This window comes from Chiroxiphia lanceolata, chromosome 1, assembly GCF_009829145.1.
Source record: "Chiroxiphia lanceolata isolate bChiLan1 chromosome 1, bChiLan1.pri, whole genome shotgun sequence".
NCBI classification, from domain to species: Eukaryota; Metazoa; Chordata; class Aves; order Passeriformes; family Pipridae; genus Chiroxiphia; species Chiroxiphia lanceolata.
Genome location: NC_045637.1, coordinates 86,251,957 through 86,265,569, shown reverse-complemented (window position 1 = coordinate 86,265,569; position 13,613 = coordinate 86,251,957). Strand labels below are relative to the sequence as shown.

Sequence of the window (13,613 nt, the reverse complement as noted above, 5' to 3'; positions counted from 1 at the left end):
CTAGCCAGAGTACCTTTCTATCAGAGAACTCATAGTTTAATTAATCCTCAGAATTCCTTCTCAAACATCAGGTGCCAGAAATTTCTTGTTTACTCCTCATCTGCAAACTCCCACCACTACTTGCTCCATCTTTCTGGAATATTAAGGAAACTTGGAAAAACAGGGAAAACTTGTCCACATGAGTGACTTTCACATGGGGAAGAGAGCAATCAAGATTCTGAAGACAAGTCCACCAGGGTATTTTCAAAATTAAGGCCTGAAATATCTTGAGAAGGACACTTTGAATAACCTTTTCAAAGCAAATGATGGCCAGATTTGTTTATGTACTAAAAATGAGTGGAAGAACAGAAACTGTGTTCCTATACATATTATCTTGCATCTATTCAGAGATAAAATGGCTATTTATAAGGCATAATGAAATGTTACCTTCTAAATATAAATATGCATTGAAAAGAGTGTGGGCATTTTAAGCAGAAAAGAAATAAATGGTTGACAAGAGACAAGGAGACCTGCTTTATTGAGAATGTCACCGCTTGAGGACATATTCATCTTTCTCTGTTCTAGAAAATGAAAGGATGAAGTAGGGAACACAAAAACTCAATGGTAATGCCAAGATAATGCTTACCTTCATGTCCATACAGAATCAACAGCATCTTGAAGCCCCTTGTCTTTGAATCTCTTCTCTATTTACTCATCAGGGTTGAAATCCCTTTGGTCTCAGAATAGACTTTAGGATTCTCTGTGAGTCTGTAAAGAAAGAGATTGATAGAATGAAAACATCCTTACTTCCTGAGGTCTGCGGTTGGTAGAGTTTCATCACTTAAAAATTATTTCTGCTAAAGATACTGTGGATATACATTAAATTTCTGCTGTACATGTTGGCAAGAAGTGGAGATCTTATAAGGAATATTTCTTTTGCTGGCTGTGCTGGAGGACAAAGTGAGAATGAGGAGAGTGCTAAAGCAGCACATTTATCACTGATTATTCAGACCCTTAGCCTTCCATTGTGGACATAAGTAAAACATACTTATATTTCTATAGAAATACTGCTGCTAGATCAGTGGGCAAAATTCTGACATGGAAATTCATTGAATTATTGGAATTTAAGGGAAAACAAACTGTTAAAGAAATCAAACCAGTACTTAAACTGACAGAAGATGTAAATGCTCGCCATTTTAACACGTAGGTAGTTAGGTTCTGATCTTATATTTCAACAGTTGAACATAGTAAAAATACATCACTAAAGCCATATTGCAAGCATCATTTTTCTTTAATTAATGACAGAATCTACTCTGGTACTGCTAGCTGTCAATAGAACCACGAAGAATTTCTTTTTTTGTACACCATTTTCTGAGTTGCAAAAAAATGTTAATCCCTGATAGAGCTGGAGGAGCTAATTTTGTAAAAAGCAGAACATGCCAACTTTAGTAAAAGGATTTCTGTTCTGAAGCTTTCAAATCTCCTGGTTGCCTTCCTGTCAATCACTGAAGCGAATCAACCTTTTAGTGGAAGCAACGTCATCTAATCTTGGTGAGAAAAAACCCAGTATACAAAAAGCTAGTTCAACAGTAGAGCAGCCTCACATGTTGTGTTGCAGACATGAGATTCTAAATTCTTTACTTAACAAATGGTCTTAAAAAGTACACAGAGGTGAAGAGCAAGAGGAAATGACAGCCCAATGTATTTGAAGGAAACTACAACTCAAGGACTCAGTACTAGGCAGGCTGACATTACAACCTGGCCAATTTCATCTGGTAGACTTCCATTTCAAAGAGAGAAGACTGCAGAGTTATTGGACAAAAATCTGCTAAAGCATTATCATATAGTTGTTTTTATAAATTTTGCTGACAACAAATTCCAAAACACTAAGTGTCTTACCTAACATGGATGCAGCTGCTGAGCCCTTATGTGACTGAAGTAATTCTTAAACCAGTGGCTTCTTGGAGTTTTTTTTGATTTTTCTTGCTGTTATTTGTTTGTTTTTGTTTGTGGGTTTGTTTTTTTTTTTTTAACTTGAACTCTGGTTTGCAAATTGAGTTTAAAATATCATGCTGATTGCTTAAGCCATTTCCATTCAATCCATAGATGTTTGTCTATGGAATTGATCTGAAGCAATAAGTTACTGAAATTTTTAAAATCATTGGAAAAATAACTGACTTTTAACAATGCACGTAAGAGATGAAAACATGGAGTTTCTTAGTTTTACTCTCTATTACTTCACCACTCTTCATCTGACTATGTTATTTCTCCCTGTAGCATTAACTGGATCTACTGCAAGATCTATACAGTAGATAAAGAAGTTCCTATGCTTTGGATCAACTATTTTAATCTAGGAAATTCTTTTTTTTTTGTAGTGAAAAAGGCTTTTAAGGCTTTGAGAACATGAAGGCTTTGTTATGACTCATAGAGGAATAAACTTCAACTCTAAATTCACTAAATTAAACCTGTTATTGCCAAGGACCGCTACAAAGAAAGATATGTATTCAATATGCTTTTCACTGGGTCAAGGACTAAAGTCATGGTTTATGGTTGTTTCTTATGTAATGAACATTAAATGAAAGATGCAGAAGGATTCCATTTTAAGACAGAGTTAAAATGAGCTATTTAATATACTAAAAGCTAGTGCATACTGTATTGCAACTCCACAATGTTCCATAATGTCAATTGCTGCCTATGCCATTAAAGAAATTAAATGGATTGAGTTTCAAAAATAACCTGTGAGCTATTGAGAAACAATTTCTGCAGTCCCTCAAGATGACCTCTCTATTACAGCTGTATGAAGAGAAGGTTAGTGTGAAACCCTCCCTTGGTTGCATGCAGCGTGGGAACATGCATCTCGAGCCTTCCAGCCTAAGCATGAAGTTCTTATAAGCTTGAACCACCAATTGAAGCTCTGCACTTCCTCCACACAAAGACCACATAATACCATGATTTTACATTCCCTAAGTACTCACAAATCAGGCCAACTGTAAAACTGGCCTAAGTTTATGCAAAAGATGCATGAATATTGCAGACAAGTTAAGACTGCTCACAGCTTTTAGTCTGCATGGAAATAAACTGTTATCTACTACAGATAGTAGCAAAAGTTTCCCACCTGCACATTTGCTGCATGCTTTTTTCTTGTTCTGGTATTTCTTAGCCTGTTATGTGGTAATCGATTACCTCCACCAGGGAAATAAAACAGCTCTTTCCTGGCAAGTACAGGAGAATTGCAGGGATAATTAATTAATGTTTTAGTATGCAAATAAAAGATATTCCTTTACCGCTGGATTTTTTCATAGCATTATATAATTATACAAAGACTTAACCTCTGGTTCAGGATATCTCACAACCACAAATCATGGAAGGGCATCACTGTTCCTTGCCCTCTCCGTACACTCTTTCCTTAGACACCCACATTTAAAACCTTTGGAGACAGGATTCAAGGCTAGAAGAAAACATTTCTTTGTATAAGAGAGCACAGCTTCAGAAGGACATTTTTACACTATTTACTTTTTTTTCTCCAAATGTCTGTTCCTGTTAGGTTGCTCGTCCATTAGGTGTTGTAGTGGGTTTCTGTGGCTAGGTTTTGGTAGCGGGGGGGTGTGGGGAGCTACAGGGGTGGCTTCTGTTAGAAGCTGCTAGAAACTTCCCCTGTCTGGTTGAGCCAACGCCAGCCGGCTCCATGACGAACTTCCTGCCGCTGGCCAAGGCCGAGCCAACCAGGAGTGATAGTAACGCCTCTGTGATAACATATTTAAGAACAGAAGATTATTGCATAGAGAAGAATTCAAGTCAGGAAAGAGCAGAGTGAGAACATGTGAACAACAAGGTAGACACCAAGGCCAGTGCAGAAGGAGAGGCAGGAGGTGCTTCAGGTACCAGAGCTGAGGCCCCTGCAGCCCATGGTGAAGACTCTGCTGGAGCAGGTGGATATCCAAAGGAGGCTATGACCCCGTGGGAGGCCCAAGATGGAGACAGGTCTTGTTGGGAACCTGCAGCCTGTGGAAAGGGAAGCCCACACTGGAGCAGGTTTATCCCAGGTAGGACTTGTGGCCCCTATGGGGGACCCACGCCGGTACAGTTCATTCATGAAGCACTGCACCCCATGCAGGAGTGACCCATGGAACAGCAGTTTGGGAAGAATCGTTGCCCGAGGGATGGACTCATGCTGGAGAGGCCTGTGAAGGACTGTCTCCTGTGGGAGGGACCCCATGAGAGAAGGGGAAGGACTCCTTTCCCTTAGCAGGGGTAGAAACAACAACTGACTGTAACCCCCATTCCCTGTCCCCCTGCACTGCTGCGGGGGAGAAGGTAGAGTTTGGAAGGAAGGAGGGGTGGGGAAAAGGTGCTTTTAAGATAATTTTACTTCTCACTCTTTTCCTCTGATCCTGTTTGTAATAAATTCGATTAATATCCCCACCTCGAGTCTGTTTTGCCCATGATGGTGATCAGTGGGTCATCTCTCCCAGCTCTTACCTCAACTCATGAATCCTTCGCTGTTTTTTTTCTCTCCTCTGATCAGTTGCAGAGGGGAGTGAGAGGGTGGCTGTAGTGAGTACCTGGTGTCCAGCCAGGTTCAGCCCAGTACAGGTGTAAAACATGAAAGTGGGTTCAGAGTTAGAGGAAAGGTTACTGTACTGAACTGGGAGCTTGATCCCACTAGATCATACGCAGCCAAATTCTTGATTCTAGTAATGGCTGAATTCAGCTCTAGGAAAAATGACAACACAGATATTGTGACAAAAAACCCCAGTCCTAAGATCTCATTATGAAATAAGAAATGAAGGAACCTGAAACAGCATATGTGGGAAGGAAAACTGGGCACTGTCCTGATCTTGAGATTTTTTTAAAATGTTTAATTACCTCTTCCACATAAAATTTTCAGGCATTTTATAATAACAATCCACCAAGAAACAAAAACATTGTTATTCAATGTTTTCAACTTCTTGGCAAGCTGGTGTCTGACAGGAGATAAAGACGTATCCAGTTCCTTCAGTTGGTCACCTTTTCCATCACCTGCCACTCTCACTTCACCTAGTGGCTTAGAGTCTGCATTTTTCTGCAAGTACCAGTTCCTGCAATTTCTAACATTTCACATCAGCAAGTCTTTGCCTAACACTTAGTACAAAAAAAAAGAAAAGCTGAAGGACTGCAAAAATATTCCTCCAATTTTAAGAGAAAGAATGCTTTTTTGCTTTGATAAAAATTTTTTATAACCTTTCTATTAAAACAAAAAAAAAAGGCTAAATAAATAAGAAAACCCTGAAAAACAAAACTACAGACTTGTGTCTCAGAATCAGTTACCACTGGTGCTTATCCAGGCTTCGAAGGATGGTTTTCCAATAGCCCCATGCCTCAGAAAGTCTTTCTTCCCTGTTTATTACAGGTGCCTAATAAAAGGAGAGTTTGTGATGGTACCTTTCCCTAGGACAAAATTATTTTCTCCTCTGCACATTTATTTTAGAAAAGTTGTAGGAACTTAGTATCTTTTAAAATTCTATTCCTCCATGAAATTTAGCTAAAACAGTGAGTTCAAAAGTTTCCAGGAGGGTTGTTCAAATGGACAGGTGCACACAAGTCTACAGACACAGAGGCAGTAGTTTTGGCTCAGTTCTCTAAGAAATACAGACAGAAAAGAAATCCATGCTCAAAGATAGGCTGAGATAGGCTAAATTGGGCTGAGCGCATCAAATGGTCAGACCATCAGAGAAGAGGTGATACAAGGTTTACCTAACCCAGCTCTACTGCCAGCAGAAGCAACAACCAGGAAACAAGCAGGTGGGAGGAGACAAGGAACAAAAGGAAAGAAAAGAAAAGAAAAAGGCTTTGCTAGCTGATCTTGTTGATTGATGTGATTAATTGCCACCCACACAGGTAGGTGTTGCTACTGTTTATTTAGCATTCTGCCAGAAACAAATGTTTGGGACTCCTGATTGCTTCATAGGCTTTGTCTACCTGGAAGTCAAAACCAGTTGTATCTTATGCATCATCATTGACTAAACAAAACATCAGGAGTATAAGATAAACAATCCTAAACAGTTGGATGGTAGGGGCACTGCAAGCTCTCCCCACCTGCCAGGGAGCCATAAGCAGTGGGATCCAGCCAGCTCGCCTTACAGAGTTCCTTCTCTGCTGCTATACCTCCTTCCTCAGAAAGATGCTAGTATAGCACCAAGAGAGAGACTCATGTATACTATGTATACTCTTGGAACCTTGCGAGCTTGAACATTTGAAAGCATCTGCTTCATGTGCAGTTGTGGTTGGCAAAGACAAAGCAAGGAGGGAGGGCAAAGTAGAAAAAATTATGAATCAAGACTGTTTTACTGAGGAAGGAAACTGAAATTCACATAGAACATATAGGTATTGCAAAAGATGCTTGGAGCAGGACCCACTTTAATTTTGTTTTTTTGCTTCTGTGCTTACACATCCTGCCTGGACTGAGTTCAATAGAAACTGTTGCATTTACAAAGAATAGGTGAAATGGAAGACTGTAAAATATTCTAAATTAGAATAAACATGTGCATTTTCATTCCACAAATGGAGATTTTGAAAAATCTTTTCCAACTTTAGTCATGTCTGAGAAGTATATTTTGAATACATCTGTGGAAGTGTTCTAAGGTCAAATTACTGTTCTCTTTTAACTACTGGCATATGTGAAACTAAGTTACCATTCCTCTGTCAATTAGAGCAGTTAGCATTTCAAGTATGAGTAATCTTTCTAGCAATCTGATTTATTCTCACCGGTTTCCACATATTAAACGTAACAACGGTATGCATCAAGGAAACAATAATAGCTAGAGCCATGTCAAACATTCTTCTAAGGTTTCATGTTCAGTCTAGCTAAGAACATTTTTTCATGATGTCAGGACTTCCCAACTTCTCATCAACTCTGTGAACACCTCCTTTAGTAAAATGCATAGCTCCATGTCTATTCTCAAGAAGCAATACTCACTTAAATACTCATCTAGTGCAAAAGAAAATTCCAGACTACAGGAAAACATACTTTCAGTCAATAGTCAATGCCCTAAGAGAGAGGAGACATGGGAATAAAAAAAAGGCAAGTTGATCAGCAGATCTGGTAAGAAAAGCCATGGAGGGAGCTTGGAGTACTTTGTGTAATGCTGCTTCAATGCTTTATCTTGCCCAGGGAACATAATGAGTGTGGCTTTCCCAGCTGAAAATGGATGTCTATTGTTTTCACTTTTGGTAAGAAGCCAATTAGCTGCCAAACAGGGTCATCAAAAAATTGTTAGTGTGCATGGCAAAGCAAAAAAATACTTTCCTTACATGTTCACTTTGTCAGAAACAAACTATAATGCAAGAAGTTCCAGCAAGGATGGAAGGGTTATATCCTTGTTCACAGGGCAATCAAGATGCAAACTTTCCTGTTAAGCTAGGCTTGAGTTGATGATGAAAATGGGTGAGGATTTATAGAACGCTGGTGTGTAACACCTAGAATAGGTGTTACACAGAATGCTTTAAATACTACAGGACAACTCCTGTTATATAATTACACCACCTCCTGATATGGGTTCCGGTATATACAGTCAGATGCTGAGATTTTTCTTTTTGCTGTCAGTGACATTTGCAGAGGACATGACAAGAACTGCATTGCCACAGATGAGTGAAGCCAAAGTTGCATAGTACTACAAAGGATAAATCTGCACTAGCTCTGAGCAGCAACAACAGATTTCAGATATATCACATGCCTGTTTCCACCTATTAGGATTGCAGCATTCTTTCAGTATGTAATTAGCACTGCCTACCTGTCTTAGCCAATATCCCTCTGCCTAATATGTGGCATTAAAACTAATCACCCAAGTATCACAAATACCACATTTCCAGTTCAGGGATACACACTGCCTAACCACCAAATCCTTCATACTAGCCAAAATGACCATCAGCAGAACAGTTTTCAGTAAGAACACTCACAGCACCTCCAAGCCTAATGAGCAGTTGTTTGGGCAGGGTTTTCCAGGTTACCATTGGAGTCCAGCTGAGCAACCTGAGGTGTGGCTATGTCCAGCTTGCCAAGACCTATCATGCCTGGGGCTTCTGAGACTTGTCATTGCATGTGTACAGTACAGTGAAGGATGATGAACAGCTGATGAGTGGCTGACCTTTTGTAATATTGCTTGAATCCTTAATCACTTGCTTTGCCTGGCCACAGCAAAGCTAACCATTAGTACCAGAGCCAATGGCCACTGAAGGCACAAGGAGCTCTGGGTTACCCATGTAAATAGATCTCCATGAGGTTAGCAAAGGTCAGTGAATATTGTGGTCTATTAGCTTGTTGTGGTTTAAACCCAGTAGGCAGCTCAGCTCCACACAGCCACAGTGGAATGGGGAAGAGGATCGGAAGCGTAAAAGTGCAAAAACTCATCGGTTGAGATAAAGACAGTTTACTAGGTTAAGCAAAAGCTGTGTCCACAAGTAAAGCAAAGGAATTAATTCACTGCTTCTCATCAGCCATCTCCAGGAGAGCAGGGCTCTGTCACACTTAATAGTTATTTGAGAAAGCAAATGCCGTAGCTCAAAATGTCCTCCCCACCTTCTTCGTTTCCTGCAGCTTTTATTGTTGGGCATGGTGCCATATGGCACTGGGATATCCCTCTGGTCAGTTGGGGTCAGTGGTCAGTGGTACCAGCTGTGTCTTCTCCTGGCTTCTTGTGTACCCCCAGCATGCCCACTGGTGGGGCAGTATGCAAAGCAGAAAAGGCCTTGATGCTATGCAAGCACTGTTCAGCAATAACTTAAACATTCTTATGTTATCAACGCTTTTCATCACAAATTCGAAACAGAATACTATGCAAGCTACTATGAAAAAAATTAACTCTCTCCCAGAAAAAAACAGTACATAGTTGCAGAATAAAGTTTAGGAAGACCATATATTTTTCTCATTATGAATAGATAAACCCACAGCTACATCAAACCTAGATGTGACTCTTCCACTCTAGTGTTGTATATATTACACCAAGGATAAGCACCTCTTACATCTATAGCACCAACTTTCATTCCTAGACAAGCTTTCATTTCCTAATGAAACCATGATGAGACCATCATGTCTGCACAAGGCTACACTGCCCCACTAACCCCTTGGTAGGCACAAACTCTTCCCTGTTCACTGAGCTGGTGTGCCTGCTGATCTGGCAGTATGCCCTGGTTGAGACAAATCTGCTTTAGATTTTGTACTCAGTCATAATCCCTGAATACTAACGATCCAGGCCTTTCCACCAAAGCAACGTCAAAACCCTGTGAATGCTGATGGAATGAAGAACTAGCACAGTAAGTGCTTGTTCTTACTTCATGTACTGTACATGAAATTAGAATGAGGGATACTCCGCCTCTTGGCCAGGTTTAGCTGGAGATACCCGAACTAAATGGCCTTTTCCTCTCACACATCTCTTTCATGTTTACCACAAGCATATGTTACACATACATTTCTGTTCTCTTTACAATGGTAGGTACCATGTCTAATGCTCCATTCCCACCATGTGCACAGCTGAATTTGTATATTGCAAAAGGCATGTCATCCAAGTTTATTTTCAGTTACTTAAGAGGATATTTCTCCCTGAGGCACAGTTTCTGTTTAGCTTGTTGAGATGCCACAAATCCAAACCCTTGGAAAAAAAAATGATGTAGTTGAAGTGCATACAGCCAATGCCGTGAAAGACTGCCCCTGGGAGGGAGCAGATGCATTGCAATTTTAAAAATTAAAACTCCCACAAACAGTTTGCCAGATCCTTTGATGATGAAAGCAAATTTCATTAAAGTGACAGCAGTCGATTTCCTGAAACTGCACCAATGTCTTCCTGTAAAACAAGGCCAATAAATAAGTATATATTTAAAGGCAAACAGAATCGACACATTGATACAGCATTAAGAAAGGCATCATAAGCCTCCGTCTCCCCTTCCACAAACATTCTTGTGTCAAGGCTTCCTTCCTGCAGCAGGCTCACCTTCACTAATATCCTCTTGCCTTTGCTTTTCTCCCAACAGCAGGCCAGAGGAAGGGACAGCCTCCTCTAGTGCGGTGGGTTACTTGCTCTCATGTACAAAAATAGCAACTTGTTCAACTGACACAAAGGAAAGAAAACATCCTTGCATCCTGTCCTGCTGCCAGCTTTCAAAAGGTAATTAAACATCCCCCTCTTTCAAAGAGCTGAGTTCTCCAGGATAGTGGTGTTTGAGCTCTGATGTTGTCAAACAACAGGGGGTTGCTTAAGCTTTGACTGACCTTTCCAAAGACCTACAAGCAATTTAATGGGAGCCCTCCTCAGTGGTGACAGAAACATTCCATTATCTGCTTCCTACTTTCTTGATTGCTGGGGGTAATAGGGAGCTTTAATTCTCCTGGTCGTGAGGGTAAAACCAAACCACTTCAGGCAGATTCACATTTATCTGTATTTTCAGCACAAAGAAAAGCTTTTCTGTATAAAACTTAGTGTCAACTTGATCATGTAAATTTCATTTCCCCCCATTCTGTTCTATTCACCTATCATTTCTTTCTAATGCTCAACAAATTGTAATACCTAAGTGCTATAAGGATCCAATCGCACTCCCATGGGGAAATCATGATCTCCATGTGTCTCAAGATCCTCTGTCCATCTCAGAGACGATGATGGGTGAAATTGGCTCTGAAAGACCTGCCTGGCAGCCAAGCTCTCTTAGTATCCTGCACCCCATGTCTCAGTTGCACATACTTCTTTCCTCTCCTATACAAGAGATGCTGAAGAGATGGGGGAAGAGGGGAGTTGGGTATGCTGATGGTATGCTGGGTAAGAACTCCTTACATGAGGAAAATTTCCTTCTTTGTTTGCAATCCACTAGAAACATAAAAAAAAAAAAACAAACCAACACCAAAACACTAGGGAGCAGAATTCAGCTCAAAATTCATTCTACAATTTGAGTGTTTGTTTTTCTTTTCTTTCCGTTTTTCCTTCAAACTGAGAAAATGGGAGTTCAAAAACAAATTCTGTGGGCTGCAAAGCAGTAAACAACCCACTCATTCCAGGGGAGATCTGCTCAATTAAGAACCATTAAGTCTAGTGCTGTTTCATAATTTTATTGTTTGCTGAAAAGTCCCTGGAAGACAGCCTCCCAGAGATCAAACCCTCGCAGCCAATGTGAGATGAAGAAGTTATACTTGTGCTGTTCCTGGACTCACTCTGGCAGGACTCTAATCTCTAAAGTGGAAACAAGGTCACTGCCATGCCTTCCAACATTCAGCCATTTGCTTTGCCTCAAATAAAAGCAGAGAAGAGTAACAGTCTGCTTTTCAGCTGGAGACAACCCTACAACAGGCTAGCTAAGGGGCCAGTCCAAGCAAAGCTCTGGCTTCTGCATTTTGTTTTTGCCTCAGTGAGATCACTGTATGCACTGCCTTCCCTTCCTTCTAGTTTCCCTCTGCTTAGACTATGTAAAATAACTACTGGCAGGAAACCTGTCTCTCAGTTTTCTTCCCCTCTCCCCCATGCAACAATGTTCTGGAGCAATCCAGGAATCTCAAAAAAGAATAAAAATCCCTGTGTTTATTTCCTTCCACAGCATGATCACTACACAAGCCTCCTCTTCGCTCCTTGTGAGGTGCGAGAGAGAAGCCATGGGGATACCAAAGCTTCTGGGGCAGGGTACAATCATACTAAGTGACACAATCTGTCCAAGTCATTTCAAGACGTGTGGCACGGTGAGGATTACAGAATTTTTTGTCTCAGCCCAGGTAATAAAGGAAGATGTTTAAGGCAGCAGCTGCCTACATCAGAGCCTGGGAAAGCCAAGCTTGCTGCTGCGGAAGGAAGATGATGTGCAGAACTACCATCACTCAGGGGTGATGGAGGAAAGAGCAGCCTTCCTGAAACAGTTGTTACTTTCCCCAGATTTCTCATCACACTAAAGAACGAGTGGCAGGCAGCCTGGATTTTCTTCAGGGTACTTCCCCAGCTTAGTGGCAGGAGCAGACAGGCATTAGCTCTTTTACCTTGGGCCAGCAAGTTTAATTCTGCCAGACCTACCAAAAAGATGCCTGAACTGTCCAAGCTCAAACACAGGTCAGGGTCATCCCTTGGGAGTTTCAAGAAAATCATAGCAACCATAATGGCTACAACAAATTAAAACAATGCGTCAAATGGTTGCCGGCATTTCTGGAAAGTACCTTTGGATAATGCTTCTAGCAAAACACATCCTCACCAAAACATGCAAGTTCTTTAGTCATACAGGGAGAAGGGATGTTGGGACAGGTTTTTCATTTGTTTGGTTGGTTGGTTTTTTTACACCAGCTGCTGTAAATTTAGAAAGGAAAATAGTGTGATAGTCCAGAAATTACTAAATACATATTTTTATTACCTGTTCAAAGTACATGGTCAAGTAGAGGGCTGCTTCACAAGTTACCTGAGTGCATCCAAATGTAACACCAACTCTGAAAGTGACTTATGAAAGCATCAATGATATATTGACAAGGCCCCAAACTTGGCAGTCGTCACTGCTCACATCACTCTGGGGTAACCTCACCAAGCATGATAGAGTAACTGCCTATCAGCACCAGGATAAACAAAGAGCCAATCCCACTCCCTGGAAACCTGCATTTAATTTTTATGACAACTGCAGAGGATTTATTTATTTTCTATTCCTCTTGAAGAAAGAAAGGTCACCTGGCTTTTAATTACACCTCGTGGACTCCTCCTTTTCATTCGTGATTGTGGGTGGTGCTACCCTAGCTGCCACAAAATAACACAGCTAAAACCATCCCAAATTACATGACCTCCTCTGGACCAGAGTATGAAGCTCTGGATCACGCACTTACTTGCCTGCTTCCTTCTTCCCTCTGTGCCTGTATCCTAGATCCCACCACAGGGAAAGAACATACAAGGCCACAAGGGAGAGTTTTTGAGTTCAGTCAAGAAGACAAACATTTTTTGTTGTGCTCTTTTACTCTAATTAGCATGGGCAAACAACAAGATGGAAGCCAGCATGAATCTCTTGCACCACCCTAAATCATTTTTACTCTGAAATGGGAAATCAAATAACATTTTGAGTTACTTTACAATGACAAATCTCATTATGTTATGAGTACAAGCCTCATAACAAAAGTATCTAGATCTCATTTCTTAGATGCTTCTTCAAAAAATTTGGCTTGTGGTTCCATGAAGATGGAGTCAACATAAAACATACAGAAAATGTGAGATACAAATTCCACAAACACATATGAAATCAATTGAGCTGAGCTCATTCATTTAGCACAATTTGGCACAGGCAAAAAGTAAAACCCAACATAAAGAAATAAATTCTTCTTGCATGCACATCTCACAGAAATTATCCATACATCATTTTGGTTAATCAATATCCTTAATATCATTCAGACAGTAGCTCTAAACAGTTAATTTCTCTGTCATCTGGTATTTACCATTTTCATGCATTGGCTTAGTCTATGGTAATCCTTCCTTTTAGCTCTGAAATCTCTGCTTACCTGCTCATCTTGATTTGTTATTGTGTGATTTCTTTTTTAATTTATAATTGTATGAAGTAATTAATTAAAGAAAGGCAGAAGCTGGCAGGCAGACCATTGTTTTTTTCTTTGTTTGTGGGCTTTTTTGTGTTGTCTTCTTTTTTGGGGGCTGGAGAGGGGAATAGGAAAA

At 40.5% G+C, this 13,613-nt stretch overlaps 1 long non-coding RNA gene across 2 annotated transcripts in view; it reads right to left on the bottom strand.

The window, feature by feature from the left end:
* Positions 1–624: 624 nt before the first annotated feature.
* LOC116795757 overlaps positions 625–13,613 on the bottom strand; it is a 112,233-nt gene continuing 99,244 nt past the window's right edge. For both annotated transcript variants that reach the window (XR_004360150.1, XR_004360151.1), the window contains one exon: positions 625–747. This is a non-coding gene — a long non-coding RNA (uncharacterized LOC116795757). The remainder of the gene's footprint in view (positions 748–13,613) is intronic.